Source organism: Aquila chrysaetos, chromosome 6, assembly GCF_900496995.4.
Source record: "Aquila chrysaetos chrysaetos chromosome 6, bAquChr1.4, whole genome shotgun sequence".
Lineage (NCBI taxonomy): Eukaryota > Metazoa > Chordata > Aves > Accipitriformes > Accipitridae > Aquila > Aquila chrysaetos.
This window is the reverse complement of record NC_044009.1, coordinates 46,799,194-46,812,757: the sequence shown is the minus strand read 5'-3', so window position 1 is coordinate 46,812,757 and position 13,564 is coordinate 46,799,194. Positions and strand designations below refer to the sequence as shown.

Genomic DNA, 13,564 nt, shown 5'->3' with positions numbered 1-13,564 from the left:
AAACAACAAAGCAGCTATGTTTTGTGAAAACAATGCTTTTGTCTCACCATACTGAAACATAAACCCCCGAGATTCAAGGAAGTTCCTAACGATTGACAACCCAGACACGTACTTTTTGAATATGCTTCAAGGCAGTCCAGCAGGACCATTTCCCTCACCTACAAAGTGCCCCAAGAAGCTCCCAGAACCGCCTTTCCATGGGGCGGCTGCAGCAGACAGGTTTCCGCTTTCCCCCCATCCAGCCCATCGATAGCATCGAGCCCCGGCACAGCACACACCATTAAAGCACAGCGTATACCTCTAACGAGAATGGAGAACTTACCTCCCTGAACAACAGCCTGGAGGCATTTCCATCACCTCTTTAATCTGCAAAAGCATCCCTGCTGCTCAGCTTTCATAATCCCTTTCAGTTAAGGTACGGGGGCGCAAGCAGCATTGCAGGGCAGGGAAGCAGAACAGACACAGGTATTCATGTTGTCGGTGCAGCACTGTCAACTCGGGGTATTTTTTGTATTTTCTTAGCCCACTCTTTGCTTACAGCCTGCGCAGCCAGATGAGCTGAGCTGCCTTGGACACCTGGATAGGACCATTCGCATCACAGCACATCTTCACCACAACTCCCTCTACCCACCCACCAACAGGAACGGAATCAAAAGCTTCCAAAGTGCAACCACCACCTGGTTTTTCCACTCCCCAAAACCACTCTCGCATCACTACCTTTGCGCTGTTACTCAGCAGCGAGCTTGGCACAGGGTGCCTGCAGCATCTGGCATGTTTCACCCACTCCAGCTCAGGCTCCTCACGTGCTCTCCTCTATTACCAGCCGCTGGGATAGTTGCTGCTGTGCCCGAATACAGAAGGAGCAAGTGTCTAAAACAGGCACGAGAGCTCTGCTCACCTGTCTGAGAGCAAGACATTAAGAGACTGAATACTGGTTAGGGAAAAAAAAAAAAAATTATATTGAAGTGCAAGGAGACCCGTGGGAATCCCCACTTCTTACTCGCAAACCCCAGAACTTTTGTGCCATCAAAGGCAGCTAAAAGCAGCAGCATGAGCGTCTCCTACCAGAGCAGCGTGTCAGCAAACACGCGTCAGTCGATCCTTATCGGTAAGGCTTTCTAGTGAAGAGACGTCCCTAGAAAGCAGTCACTACAAATACAGTTTTCCTGACTGTCATTACTGATCCAGAAGTAATGAAATAGCAGATAATCCGGCCCCAGGGTACAAATCAACCACCTACCCTAATGCATACAGATGGAGCTCAACAGCTCTTCTGGTCTTCCATTACCAGAGTGAAATGGGATCTCTGAAACACCATCATGGCAAAGCAGAAGAGAAGCTTACTAATGAGTGGTGTTTATTTCTGATTCTTCAGAAAATGCTTTTAAATGCTGCAATCTGAAAAATTTTGTTTTCACGTATGAAGATGAGCAGACACAGCTTTCCCTCACAGAACCAAGATAAAAAAGCAGAATCTACAACCTCCTGCTCTTCCCTGATTTTGCAGAAAAGGCTGTGCTGAGAACAGCGTCTAAATACTTTTTGTAATAATCAACAATGAAACTTTATCCAGTCCCACCAAAGAAAGGCGCAAAACTCTCATGACTTACAGCAGGATCGTGCTCCTCTTGTTGATGTTGCCATCAGTTAAAGCAGTAACTTCCACAATGCTCTAAAACCGACTCGGCAAACGTGTAAGGTGCAGGCAGGCAGAGTATCTCTCCGCTTCCATCCTTCGGAAAATTTAGCACTTAACACCAAGAGCCTACTCCCGCAAAGACGTGATGTTATGCATTTTGAGCTGACCACGTCCCCACAAACCAGCCAAGCCAACGCACAGCGTCACCCACACATCACATGCCCCGACGTACCCGTACCTGTCATCATCTTCTTTGAGAAGTATCTCTGTACTCAAGCATGTTACTTTAATACCATCGCTTTCATCTTTGACGTGACATCGCTTAAACTCCACTGAAATCTTTCCAGAACCTAAAGAGTTCACCACTTTTTTTAATCAGTTTCCTTAAAGTTTGAAGATTTTACGATGCAAGTTGAACAGCCCCGTGAGGCACCTGCGTGACACAAGGCACAAGAAACAGCAGCTCTCTCAGTCACCATGCCCTCTCTCACGTACTTTCAGTGATACCTGGTTCTAACAGGTACGTTATCCCACTCACCCGCGCACACAATGAAGACATCCCCCGCACGGTTTCTGTCAAAAATTACCTTCTCAGGAAATCAATTCTTTAAGCTGATTTTTTGTTTTCGTTAGAGGAGTTAAACAATATATTTCAATTATGCAAAAGAGCTGGAGGCAGCGGTCAGCAACTACTTTTACGACCCTCATCTATTCTTTTAAAAGCCTTCTCCAGAAACGCTCAGGCAGACACACGAGTGGGAGGGAGGGAGAGAGGAGGAGGGAAGGCACACGACTACAGCTAGCCCTCATTCATATCTTCACACGAATAAAGTCCAAACTCTCTACGGTTTGACCTTGAATGAATAACAATTCACAAAACAAACAGAGCGACATGCGTGACAAATTCAGACTGAACGTTCGAAGTAAGGAACGGTTAAGGAAGCCGCGTATTAGCGTGCCTTCTTTAAAATCACCGACTGAGGAACGAATGGAGGGAAAGCGACAACTCCAACACAATTTCGGTGCTGTGACGGAGGGCGGGTGAGCGAAAAAGTATGATTTTATCAAGCCATCCTGCGCGACAAAAAGCGCAAACCCCAGAAGAGACGGCTCCGCCAGCAGAACCCGGGCTACTTTCAAGAGCTCCCCAGCGGACCGCACTTCGCGGCCGTTACCGCACCGAGCCCAAGCGGGCGGTAACACGGCGGCGTGCTGCCCTGAGCGCCTGGTACCTGTTAAAACTTCACCTGTGTCACGCAGGCGACGGTGCTCCGACACCGTCCCCCGCACCTCCCCGCCCCGCAGGGCAGGAGCCGGGGCGGCTCGGAGGAGCCCAGCCCGGGGAGCGAGCCAGCCCAGGAATTTCAGCCGGAGCCGTCCCAAAATCCGCAGCAACTTCTCCGGCGCGGCGCGACCCGGCAGGTCCCGTCCCGTCCCCCCCCCCCCAACACCCCCACCACCACCCCCCCCACCGCCCCCGGGCGGACCCCCCCGCTCCCCCGGCACCGGGCCGGCCGCACCTCCTCACAGCCCGGGTCGCCACATGGAGCCCGGCGCGGTCCGCTGCGGGAGGCGGGGAGCTCTGCGGAGCCGGCGCCGCGGGCGAGCCCGGGCGGGCGGCGGGGCGGCGCCGGCCGCTCCCGCGGGAGGAGCGCGTATTCCCCTCCCTCCTTCCCTCCTTCCCTCCCCTCACTCACCCGCTCGGCCCCGCAGCGCGGAGGGGCGCGGCGGCGCGCTGCCGCGGGCGGAGCGAAGATGGAGGAGGCTCGGCGGCCGCCCATCCCGACGCCGCCGCCAGGTCTCCGCTCCGCTCCGGCGGAGGAACCGGCGCCCTCTGACGCCCTCTGCCGGGCGGCTGCGGGGCGGGCGGCGCCGCCCGGGACGGGACGGGGCGGCGGTTCGGCGGGTCCGGTGGTGGGAGTCGGAGGGCTGGGTCGGACCCGGGCGCGGGGGGGGGGTGCCCGCCCCCGGGGCCGAGGGTCTCGGCTCGGCCTGCGCCCTCGCCCCGGGAAGGGTCGCTCCGGCCGCTTTCCCGCCGGTAGCACCTGGGCCGCTTCGCCAGGCCCGGCAGCCGCCGACCTGGTGGAGGGTTCAGAACCCGCGGAAAGCTATTTCTTAGCCTTTTAGGAGAAAGAGAGACCGAGCTTTCCACACGCCTTGTTAGTTACGCAGCAGCTCTACAGAAGGAGCCCATCCTTTTTTAATTTCAGTTTCAACTGTGAATTCAGCCCGCACCAAATCGCCAGTTCTTGTGTTTTTCACGAGTCTGCTAATCCTGTTCGCCGTGCGGTGTTGCGGACGCTTCCAGCACTTCTGTAACGACCCCCGGTAATCACTAATAACGCTCTCTACAAGCTTCGCCTGAGGAACGTTAGTCCCATTGACTTTCAAAGTCATCTAAGTCATATCTTCAGGAATTTAATTAGTGCAAGAGATCACCAAACTGGCTGAAGTCCTCTATCAAGGAGGCAATATTTATTGATTGCAGGGAGAGGAGCCAGGGTGGATACTGAATCCATCACTTTTTAAATACATGAAGTGAATGATCTCAGTTTAGTTTATCTGTACTGTTTAAAAATTCAAATAGGCATTATTCAGCGCAACCAATGCTTTTTTTTTATACTCAGTCAGTAAGTTTAGGTGTTATTCAGGAAAAATTAATGCATATATCCAACTCAGCAAATACCAGGTGACTGTATGCACAATGAAATTACTACAATATTTATTCCCGCTTTTCACACAGTTCTTATTTCTGCGCCGTTAAAAAAGGTTCGTTCGCACACTGTGTGGAGTGTGAAACTAATTATGACTACTGACAATGAGAAATAACTCCACAGACATGAAACTGGTATAAACGAATGACAATCAGGCCCTTCAAGAGCAGTACATGACCTTTGCACTAACACTGTACCCCGGCAATAACCTATTCAGGCTCCGAAAATTAGCTCACCAGACGTTTTCCATTTAACAAGAACAATGCATATCATATTTTAATGGACGTAGTTGTATCACACATGTTTCTCATTTTATTTTTCCTTTACAGAAATATTAGATACTGGTAAATCCTAATGCAAGGATTCTTCACAGCATCTACAGGCTCTAAATGAAACCAGAACTTTCTTGTGCTAGGTTCTGTATAAGAAACAAGTGTTCCTGCCTCAGAAAGCTTCTATCTTACAAAGGCAAGAGGCAGCAGAGCAGAAATGAAGGCAGAGAGACATGATGATACTTACCATAAGGCGTGAAATCCGGATCAGGGATTGAAACACGAGTTTCCTGCCTCCAGGTTCAGCCCTGCCCATTGCTCTCATGAATTATTAGGCATCTTCCTGGAAGTTCACCGTGGAAGGAAAGTCCACCAGAGATGGCACTCCAGCCGGTCAGGAATGTTCCAGACAAAGTTTTGTGAGAAAAGTTGTATTTGTCAAAGTGGAAACCCTTCCTCAACAACAATTTGTTTTAAAAAGGTTTTTCTTTTGGATGTTTCCCAGGTCAGAAAGCCCTACCCCAAACGCCCAGCAGTGAGTGGCAGAGGGCACCCATCAGGGCTGCACCAGCCCCAGCTTCTGCTGCCTGCTCCTTTTTTCCATTGAAAAGTTTTAAAAGGTCTCATTTTTGTCTGATACAGAATGGAAATCACCTCTTGAAATGTCAGGAGTTTTTCACAAATGACACTTCCTTTTTTCCCAACTGGCCCTGGACTACAGGCAGTTACACTTTGTTTCCCTTCCTACAGCCCTCACGTTGTTGTCTGCCAAGCATAGTTGCATTTTGCACCCCGTGGTTAATCTGGAGTTGAAGCAGCTGGGAAACTGCACCGCTGCAAGTCTTGGCTTAATTTGCCAATGTAGAATTTGCATTAATGCAGCTAATCTAGCATCTGGGTATGGGAGCCTGAGCTCCCCCCCGCAGCCCCAAGAGTAGCACTGATTAATAGAAGAGGCAGCACAAGAGGGTGAGAAAAAGAGTCCTCGCTGTCCTACAGCCAGCTGAGTGCTAGCTCCCTTCATCACACACGTTTCGGCTTTAATTCTCTTCCTCGAGACACTAGCTTTCCTCAATATCCTTATGGAGGACTATACATACCTAAAAGATGTGTAGGAAATGAATATGGAGTGAATATGTAGGAAATAATGAAATAAACCTGCTTTTCTCAATTTAAGTAGAAAAGCTGAAGTAAGAGAACAAGAAGCAGCAACAAGAAAATAAAAGCACAAATGTAGAGCATGAAGCAGCTTGGAACTCAGAGTAACCTGTTAGGCTGGTTTTTAGCCCAGATCACTTGTTGTTTCTTCTTTTTTCTTCTATTTGTGATCCTCTTGTTACATGGATCTCGCCTGCTTTGTGGGGCTCAAAGAAAGAAAACTGGTACCCAAGTCCTGTGAGTACTGGAAGCATTAAGCCAGATCTTGCTTATGGATAACTGGCTCAGCCTAAGAAGGGAATAACAAAGCCACTTGAATGACAGCTTGGATCAAGTTCATAATGACCTGGTTTGTACAGGCCAGGTGTTATGTAGATTGGAGCTTGTTATTGTGCAAAATTTTGGCAAGACTTGCGATGCAACAGCCAGTTCCAGCAGAGCTGGGCAGAAAGCCACAGACTAGAGGCAGGTCTATCTTCAGCAAGATGGGCAAAGAAGCCGTCTTTTTCTGTACTCGGGACCTCGGGGATGTGAACCAACCTGCCTGAGCAGCATCTGGAATAAAGCTTATACAGGAACAGAGAACAGTTTCAAAACACGGAATTCCAGGCTTAAAACCAGAGTTGCATAAAGTTGCATAAAATCGCATCGCCAAGTTTATTGTCTGTTTCTTAGGGAGCAAAAATTCAGAGGAAAACGGTACGAGATAACAAGCCTCCCACTATAGCATTAATGGAAAGTGAGCAAACTGTGTTACAAAATGTCCCTATCGATATATTCCGCATTTGTTAGGAAGTCTTCCATAATATTGTATCAATTTTTATGTTATCTAGTAGTTACTAGAGTAATGCGGATGAAGAGCTATCGAAATTAGGGCTCACCTATGATTTGTTTTCTCGCTCTTTACCATTGATATGCACATACTATGATTTGTTACTTAAGCCAGTTGGGCTTAAATTTTGTTCTTTCTTTAGGTGGCCATTTTTTAAAAAGAGGAAGATACCAAAAAAAACAAATCAAGGAAAGTATCTTGGGTGCAATTTTTGTAGTAATAATTAATGTGGAACTTTCAGGAAATCTGAACACTTTTCACTAATACTCAGTATTTATTCCTGTGCCTAAAGCTAAGAAAAGGCACTGTACAAATCAGATCAAAGCCACTTAGATGAATTAATTGATCTGGTTTCTATCTTTTGTTACAGTGAAGACTTTGTAAGCATGGTGGTAGTGATGGTGTTACACCATAGCACAAAAGCTACTACAACTCAGGAGAAACAAAAAAAAGAGGGGGGGGGGGGGGGGGGGGGGGGGGAGAAAAATATGAACTATGTCATCTTTACTAGGATATTATAACTGCAAACAAATGACAGCTTTTTCCATATATGAATTATGGCATTTTTACTGTCGTAGTACCAGCTTTCATATTGAAGTCAATGGCAGCATAGAAAAGCAGCAGAAAGCCAAGCAGATAATGAATGCCTGCCACAATGGATTTGCAGCCGAAAGGCACAGCTTTAGATAAGTGGTACATACAGGACAGGCATAAAGTAGGTGTGGTTAGTTGGGCTTTAATGCTCCATGGAAAGGTGGGTTACGAGGAGTTTCCTGAATCTCTCATTGTTCCAGAACTTGCACGGAGGTTTAGAAGTTGTTTTTAATAGTCTATTATAAGCTGGGATCATGAGAACCTGAAAAAAGGAATTATCCTCTCATCCTTAGGGGCAGTGCCTCAGAAATCGATGCTAATGAACAGACTGCAGCATACGGAAGCTTGCATTTCCCCTGCTGCACCAATTTTGTGCATTCACAAGGGACACTGCAAGTGCCATCATGTGTAATTAGAAACAGGGAGGGGGGAAAAGGGATATCATTCATTCACACTTCTCATGGTGTCATTTCTTTGTGGCAGACTTAACAGAGATTAAACAGGCATTCAGTTTAATACTAGTCCTATTAAGGACCAAACATAATTTATTTTTAATTATGGAGTTATCAAGACACCAGCATAATTGATGGCAGTCCTGTTGTGAACATATCCTTAGGTGATGACTTCTTTAGTAACAGAAGAAATGCACAGGCAGGATATTTATCTCTACTAACATTCGAGTTAGAGCACACCTCTGTGAATAGTTACAGCCGGTCTTAATGTTGGGTCCAAACCCACCACCCACTAGTGAGTACAATACCCCAAATCCGAGCGTGCATCCCTGCCCAAACCTGAAATAACTGCCGAACCAGGATCCGAAATCAATCCTCCCTGCGGCATGGAGTTCGCTGGACATGCAGAGGTTGATCAGCACACCAGCCCCTTCTTCTCCACAAGCCATCTGTCCCTTCCTATTCTTCTCCACCCAAGTTCTGCTCTTTGTGTCCCAGGAAAGGTGGCAAGTGTTTCCTAAGGGACACACGGCATGACTTTATGATACAGCACATTTCAAGGCACAGGTAGCGGAGGGTGTAAATTGCAAATCGGACCTAAATGTCAGTGGAGATTTAACCCCACTGCATCACCCAGGGCCTCCCTAGCCATCTTGTGGAGACTCGCTTTCGCTCATCCCTCCTGTTCCCACTCCCCACTGTGTACTGTACCACGGGGGATTATAGCTGTTGCATATAACACAGGGGAAAAAAACAAAACAAAACAAAACAGAGCAATCAAAGAGCTCTTCTGATAATGGGAGTGAAAGTAGAGTATTTCCTCCATGGCTGGCTGGCCTTGGCCAGCTTCTTTTGCAGAGATGTCAGCGACCCAAGGCTTTCTGTACCTAGCAAGCACCGTGACAAACAACAGCCGTGTGGCCAGAGCTGTCCCTTAACGTTTTACACATTGAAAATCTTTCCAAGTGAAAGTTAACTTCTACCAAAGGGAAAAAAACATTTGAACATTTACATTATTCGCACTCCATATGCAGTCAGGGAGGGTGGATTTGCATAGAAAATCACTGGTTGTTATAAAATAATTATAATACATTATCATTTGGACTTAAGAACCAACGACCTACATTCCTTCCACGAAAGGAGACCATTAACTATTTGCACTCTAGATCCTTTTGGGACATATTCTTTGTCTGCACATCTGCTGAGACAACTGTATCAGCACTGGTACATGAAGATCAGAAAACACTATCTGCCTCCTACGGACTTTATCTTTCCAAGGGCTTTTTTCATTTTCACCAACCCCAGAATCATTTGTCTCGTTCAAATTTCAAGATCATCTTCAGCATTTTTTTTTGAGAATGCAGGATCAGACCTTTTGACATCAATGATGGGTTGAAGAGGGAGGAATATTTATCAAATAAATAATCAGTACAAATTACAGCACAGACCAGAACTACTGCAAAAGACCAATTATCTTCTTGGCTAGCGCCCCTGGAGTTTAAAAACGTGATACCCTTGTTAACGTTCAAGGAAACACGACAGTTATATTGGTGTGTAAGGGAAAGTCCTTTTTAAGTACCATGGCGTGCCGGTTAAAAGAAAAACATGAGTAAGGTGCAGCATGAAGCACTGCATCTGCCACCTATTCACCAGCCATGGCAGGGCAAGAAAAGCTTCAACAGAGGCACTTCACAGGCTATTAACCTTTCCTGATTGGAGTCTTGCTTTACAGAAAGAGCAGCAAGTATCTACTCGAAGAAGGGCTTCCCTGCAAATGGTAACTGGCAATAATTTAGCAGATGGGGAATATGTCAAGAGTTAAGGTTTTTGTGTCCCGAGACACTACTTATTTAGTAGCAAAAGTGATAATAAGAGATAAAGAAGGCTCACGCTAGTGACTAATTATTAGATTTGAAATCCATCGATGACTATGGAACAGAAAACTAAAAATCAAGATACTCTCTTATAATTTTGGTTTTGCTTTGGGTTTTTTTGCTCTTTTTTAGTGCTTCTGTTCCACTGCTTTAATTAAGTGTTAAATACAAGGTAAGGGATTTGCTCAACACAATCAATAATGGCATTCTGATGCTGACATTAAATTGACTTGCTATTTTTAACATGCTGCTTAGTTCTTGCCTATCATCCTTAGTCACACCTTGGGGCTCTGCAGATACACACCATCATAGGAGATTCCCAAGAAGGGCTTTGCCTCAAGGCGGTTGAACCCTGTCACATACTTCTGAGCATCCATGCAAGAGATTAAGGGTGCCTCCAAAGATGTCAGTGGCGGTAAGAAGTTTTTGCATGTAGACAGCTGTCTGCGGAAATCTGGTTTGACCCAGCCACACTCAAGATGAACAGCTTTCACTTGCTGCCATACTTTACTGGATTTGGCTGTCTTTATCTTGTGAATATTTTACAAAGCCAGTACACATCAGTATTCCTAACACTAGAAAAAAATCTGCCTTAATAATACTACAGAAGACCTTGCTACAATTTATTATTTAAATGAACTGTTATTAAATTCCCTGTCAACATGAAATAGGAAAGCGTTCACACTATAGATGGCTGCAATATTTAAGACCAAAAAAAAAGAATTTAAAATTCCAGAACAGAAAGAGGATGAAAGAATGAACAGAAATTCAGTCAACAGCTTAATATCCATCCACATTGTTCAGAAGATTTCTCTGTTCTCTCTTGCACTAAAAAGCAGTCATCACTTTTTGCCTAAAGAACCAAAGATGAGAGGGATGTTCAACTCAGCTAAGGGCCTTCATACCAGGACTCTCTCCTTTTCCAGGGACTCCCTGTTTAGTGCCTAAACATCACAGCACTCTTCAGAATTTGTACGCACCTTGTGTACCTTTGCAAATCATTTAGGAATCCCTGACTATATGTCCTATCTGTCTATACACACAGACAAAATAAATGCATTATACACAATTTTCCATCACCTTATCAAGCTTTTCATAACTTTCTAAAATTGCACCTTTTTGTGGTTTTGAATATAAAATGACATACTAAATTTAACCAGTTTCCAATAGTAAGGATTCAATTCAAACATCATTCACATCTATGTAAGTGGGATATGTGTAGAAAAGAGCTAAACTAAAGTTCAAGAACAGCCACAAATCAAGTTTGAAACTATTTTTGTTGCATTTTTTTAAAGAAGATTTAAACGTTTTAAAATCATCCCCTACTTTTTTCTTCTTCTGTATTTAAGGGTGATAGTGAATTTGTCTGACACTTCCAGTCAAGCCAGGTGCTTAGGTTCATTTCTGCTGAAGCCTTGCTTACTAGGCACATCACTTTGCTACCGAGGCTGTCCTGCCAGAGAAATGTATTACAGCCCATGCACTTGTATTTGCAGCCTCCTAACCACACTTAGGAATTTGTTCAGTCTATCTGTTCCTCTCTTCTCTGCCACATTTCTCCTGTTAAGGCTCCAGATCGGTGTCATTTCACAAATCAGGTAATCTGTGAAGCAAGTCATTGACACTTTTTCCCACTTTAATAATTCACAAAGCCATCCTGTGCAGCACACCCAGGAGCATCAGCAGGATGGGGAGTAACAGACCCAAACCTGTCTAAAGGCAATGACCATGTGCTGTAGCGTTCCTTAATATTACTAACTGATCAAGGCAACGGTTACTAACTTTAAAAATGTTTTCCTCCCTCTGAAATCCTCATCTAGTTACCTCTTTCTCTGCTCTGTAGTGATTTATTTTCCACCCTGGATACACATAAAAGAAGCTGAAACAGGTTACTTGAACCATGGTCTTACTAACACCTAAGTTTTATTTTTGAGTGGCATTTCTGGTGGTGTTTTTTTTTAACAAAAATATTTTTAAAAGACACTTTGTAGTCTTAGGACCTACATACATATGCTGAAATATCCCTTCTTTTGCTATAGCCTTGGTTTTCAGCACCATATCAGATGTATTTACTAAGCAATGTGGTGGGTTTTTCAGATGCCAAGAAACAATACAACTATTTTAGGCCAAGTCTCATTGCTTCCTAACGACATAACTAACTGCTGGTGGAAGTCTCTGAACTTTATATTAGTCTGTGTTGAAGTGCTGCAGGATTAGTTATAATTAACTGTCATCATGTCATTTTTCTCCCAACCACTCAGATTAAAAAAAAAAAAAAACACACAAAAAAACCACCAAAAAACCCCTAGCAGCAACCATGAATAAAATGTCTCTATTTGTTTCCTACCCCAAATTTCATTTTTAACTCACAAAGCTCGCAAGTTCTTCTCTACAAACCCCTCAGCTTTCACACAGATACTTTTTGTGCCTTGTCTACCACACATAAAAATAAGCATTTTAACAGCAGCTAAAGAGTTAGTTGTACAGAAGGTGTAAGAAGCTTAAGACAAATATTTAATATTAAATAAGTGCTTCCTTACTAAACCATTTACACTCCCCGGCGTAATAGTTTTGTGGATACCTATCGCTGATTTATTCATTTATATTACTTCAAGGAGCCTGTTAGAGCCTGTAGGCACACATTCAAAAATAATTTAAAAGGACATGAATTCATCAGTGAGCCAATGACGACTAATGGTAATTCACTAGTTGAACCTGTGCCAACTAAAAATAACATAAAACTACCTACAACTTGGGTTTCTCCTGATTTAGGATAGGTCTATAAGCTTTGCAGCATGATCCTGAGAGTCAACAGAACTCATATCTCCCACCTATATGATAGGTGACAGCTTTCACCTAACATACCACCTACAATATGATAGCTTTCAGAATACAAAGCCCTTGTTGACAACAGTTAATATAAAGATATACTTAAATCAAGTGACTGTGAGTGATCACTAATGGTAAATGTTAAGAGACAAAAAGTCGTCACTTTTGCATAAGTCATCCCAAAACCTTAATATTTACAATTCTGATGTGAACAGATTTTATTTAATCTGGGGGGGAAATGGATGGCATTGCAAATATTAATGCAATATTAATTAAAGTAAGTCATATTTTATTTTAGAATAATCTACTTTCAGTTAAAAATCATGCTCTAACATTCCTAATTCAATGATTCTGGGGAATTAGGAGAGGAATGGGCATGCAGGAGGGGAGGGCTCTCATGCTCTCCCTGGATAGCATCTCCATTGCCACCAGCAAAGACAGGATACCAGACAGACCACTGGTCTGATCCAGTAAGACAGTGTGTTAAGAACCAGGAAATACAAGCAGACACTACCCCAAGTGAAAAAGATTTATCCTTCTTTCAAAGGTCCAAACTGATGGAGATTTTTCTCCCACTACTTCTTTGGCACACTCTCCCACCTTAAAATAAAAAAAAAAAAGCTTTCATAATAAAGACTGTGCTGTATTCAGTCATCCATTTTCTTGAACTGTCTAGAGTCTCCACTGTAGGAGGTCACCATGCCTCAAGGTTGCAACTATTGCTGCTTTTTATAAAAATGCTGGACCAAGTAAGAGGGAGTAGCAGAAGAAGACCTAATACACTAGTTTCATGTAACTCTTAGCTGTAGCTGATAACTGAAACACTCTGTGTAAGGTGTAAGGATTTCACTGGCTTGTCTTGGAGGAAGCTTCTTCCGAACTTAAGGTTTCATTTTGCAGAACAGGTAGGTAAGCCATATCATACACAAGCAACTTCATTTCTTTGTGATCAGCTCCAGGAAATGGCTTAATTCCCCCTCCCATTTATGCAGCACGAGCCTTTCTTCAACAGTCTGAAGGGCAAAACAGTTGCTTTCTGCAGTCTCTCTACAACCTTCTAAAACTCATTACTAGGAAAATTTACACAACTAAAAGATGATTTAAACAACATTTAATACAAGATTCAATACAGAAATATTTTAACTGGGTGTAAAGAAGTGGGGAAACAATACATTTCCTCACCTTTTTTTCTGTACTTCT

General features: G+C 44.2%; 1 protein-coding gene across 2 annotated transcripts in view; it reads right to left on the bottom strand.

Moving 5' to 3' along the window:
* THSD7B (thrombospondin type 1 domain containing 7B) overlaps positions 1 to 13,564 on the bottom strand; it is a 549,934-nt gene that overhangs the window by 333,370 nt on the left and 203,000 nt on the right. Inside the window, exon 1 of one of the 2 annotated variants that reach the window (XM_030018354.2) lies at positions 4,873 to 5,576. The exons of the other annotated variant lie outside the window; for it this stretch is intronic. The gene's annotated coding sequence lies outside the window, so the exon portion shown is untranslated. Of the gene's footprint in view, positions 1 to 4,872; positions 5,577 to 13,564 lie in introns of those variants that run through there. 2 annotated transcript variants of the gene reach the window in all.